Raw genomic sequence first — 2,500 nt, 5'->3', positions numbered from 1 at the left:
CCCATGTTGTGCCTTAACCTAACCCATGTTGTGCCTTAACCTAACCCATGTTGTGCCTTAACCTAACCCATGTTGTGCCTTAACCTAACCCATGTTGTGCCTTAACCTAACCCATGTTGTGCCTTAACCTAACCCATGTCGTGCCTTAACCTAACCCACGTCGTGCCTTAACCTAACCCACGTTGTCGCCTAACGTAACCCACGTTGTCGCCTAAACCTGCTCTGTAATTGTTATACGACTCGTTCAATTAGTGTAGTGTTGCCCACCCGCAACCCTCGCAATATAGTTCGCTACTCGCACTCCCCGCTCCCCTGTGTATCGCTTCATGTTAAACACCTTGCAAGTCTTGCTCACTTTCCACATGCTCCTGCTGTACACTGTAATGTGGATGGCAGCAGGACGTACATGCCGCCCCTCCCCACGTCCCCACCTTGCCCCCTGCCTTCGCAAGCTGGTTGGTGAGAACTTTGCATGTTCAATGCCCTCCGCATGCGACGTACTCAGGCTACGTTGTGGTGCGGCCTGTGTCAACTGTCCGCTAATGTCGTACGCGTAAACCACAATCTGTACTGCACATTCGTCCTTATGTACTGAATGATACATCGTGGCACATGTGTGACCGTACAACGACTGCGCCCAAAAACGGCGGACCATACAGTGCAAATATTGTGCACGCAGCTACGTGTCGTCTCCCTATGAGAGCTGGATTGCAGTGTGGTACGCCATAGAGACGTGTGGGAGGAACGGACGCCGTGGATGGCGATCAGCATGAGCTGTCTGTTGATGTATTCGGACCTAGTCGTCTCTCCTCACACACCGTGATGGCATGGTGCACCGCGTTCCATATCTGCGACATGCTACAGAGGCCGGTTGACAGTCGTTCGAGCAATGGACATCGCATACGTACGGGGGCCACCTTCCACGTATTGTCTAGGCGTGCACATTTTGTTGCGTGTATGTGGGCAGACGTAGTGTGGCGTGACACCTGACACAGGCATGCAATAATCGTGGAAGTTGCAAATGGCGATGGACGCCTGCGTTTTCTGGTGAAGTTACGCAAATGAACAAATGGTAACCTGTTGTGGTGCGGTTGTTCTCGCTAGGGGTGAATCGGTGATGGCGACGATAGGTTGAGGTACTAACCGGTTGTTCCAGCGATACCCACCATGCCGACGAAACTGAACGGCATCTGGGTGTGAAGCGATACGCGGCGGTGGCTGGGTGGGACCGTCCCCGGCCGGTGAGGGGGCGCCTCCCGGCGTGCTGGCCGCGCGGTGCGTGGGCGCACGCGCTACAGCCGGCTGGTGGGGGCGGCCAGTGGCAGGCGCGCCGGCCGACGGACGCGGCAGGCGTCGCAGCTGCGCGCCGGCGCACCCTGCGCGCGGCGCCGTGCGGCCAAAGTAGGTCCTCGCGGGCCCGGTGCGAAGCGCGGTGGACATCTTCAGTGTGCTGGTCCGATTGAGGACTGTGTGCGTTGAGGATGCGCTGCCGCCCGGCGCTCGGCGCCGCGACGCCGTCTGCTGCTCGGTCGCCCCAGCGGTTCTCGCTGGTGGTTTGTATCGCAGCTGTGCGGATGTGTTGGCGCGTGCGCTGTGCTGGGAGAGTTCGCTTCGGCACCCAAGTGGGGCTTTTGTCCTTCTGTGGCGCTGGCGTTGGAGCTGCCGGTCACCGTAGGTGGCGCGTGTTGTCTCCCGCCGGCAATGCCACGACAGCACGCTCCCGGGCCTCTGTCGGCAGCGGCAAGCTCAGTTGGGAGCACGGGTGGTCGCACCGAAAGCGTCTACTCGCCTAACTCCGGGCGATTGCGCCTCTCTCGAACCCGACCAAGTACTTGGGACGGCGCTGCGCGCCGCCGGGACCTGAGAGGGTTTCGAGGTGTATTGTGCAGGGGAGCTCAGCCTCCTCCTGTTTGCAGAATGATTGAGCGGACGCTTGCGTGTTCGCGCGGGCCCCCGGGACACACTCCCGGGCGGCCGGCTGCTCAGCTCTAGTTGACGCAGCTCCCTGGTTGATCCTGCCAGTAGTCATATGCTTGTCTCAAAGATTAAGCCATGCATGTCTCAGTACAAGCCGCATTAAGGTGAAACCGCGAATGGCTCATTAAATCAGTTATGGTTCCTTAGATCGTACCCACGTTACTTGGATAACTGTGGTAATTCTAGAGCTAATACATGCAAACAGAGTCCCGACCAGAGATGGAAGGGACGCTTTTATTAGATCAAAACCAATCGGTCGGCTCGTCCGGTCCGTTTGCCTTGGTGACTCTGAATAACTTTGGGCTGATCGCACGGTCCTCGTACCGGCGACGCATCTTTCAAATGTCTGCCTTATCAACTGTCGATGGTAGGTTCTGCGCCTACCATGGTTGTAACGGGTAACGGGGAATCAGGGTTCGATTCCGGAGAGGGAGCCTGAGAAACGGCTACCACATCCAAGGAAGGCAGCAGGCGCGCAAATTACCCACTCCCGGCACGGGGAGGTAGTGACGAAAAATAACGA

At 57.8% G+C, this 2,500-nt stretch overlaps 1 non-coding gene across 1 annotated transcript in view; it reads left to right on the top strand.

Annotated features, from left to right (window-relative positions):
- Positions 1-2,002: 2,002 nt before the first annotated feature.
- The window catches only part of LOC124765321, a 1,909-nt gene continuing 1,411 nt past the window's right edge, over positions 2,003-2,500 (top strand). Inside the window, exon 1 of the ribosomal RNA XR_007012879.1 lies at positions 2,003-2,500. This exon is cut by the window's right edge and continues 1,411 nt beyond it. This is a non-coding gene — a ribosomal RNA (small subunit ribosomal RNA).

Source organism: Schistocerca piceifrons, unplaced genomic scaffold (assembly GCF_021461385.2).
Source record: "Schistocerca piceifrons isolate TAMUIC-IGC-003096 unplaced genomic scaffold, iqSchPice1.1 HiC_scaffold_654, whole genome shotgun sequence".
In the NCBI taxonomy this organism is placed as follows: Eukaryota; Metazoa; Arthropoda; class Insecta; order Orthoptera; family Acrididae; genus Schistocerca; species Schistocerca piceifrons.
This window is presented reverse-complemented; position numbering and strand designations above follow the sequence as displayed.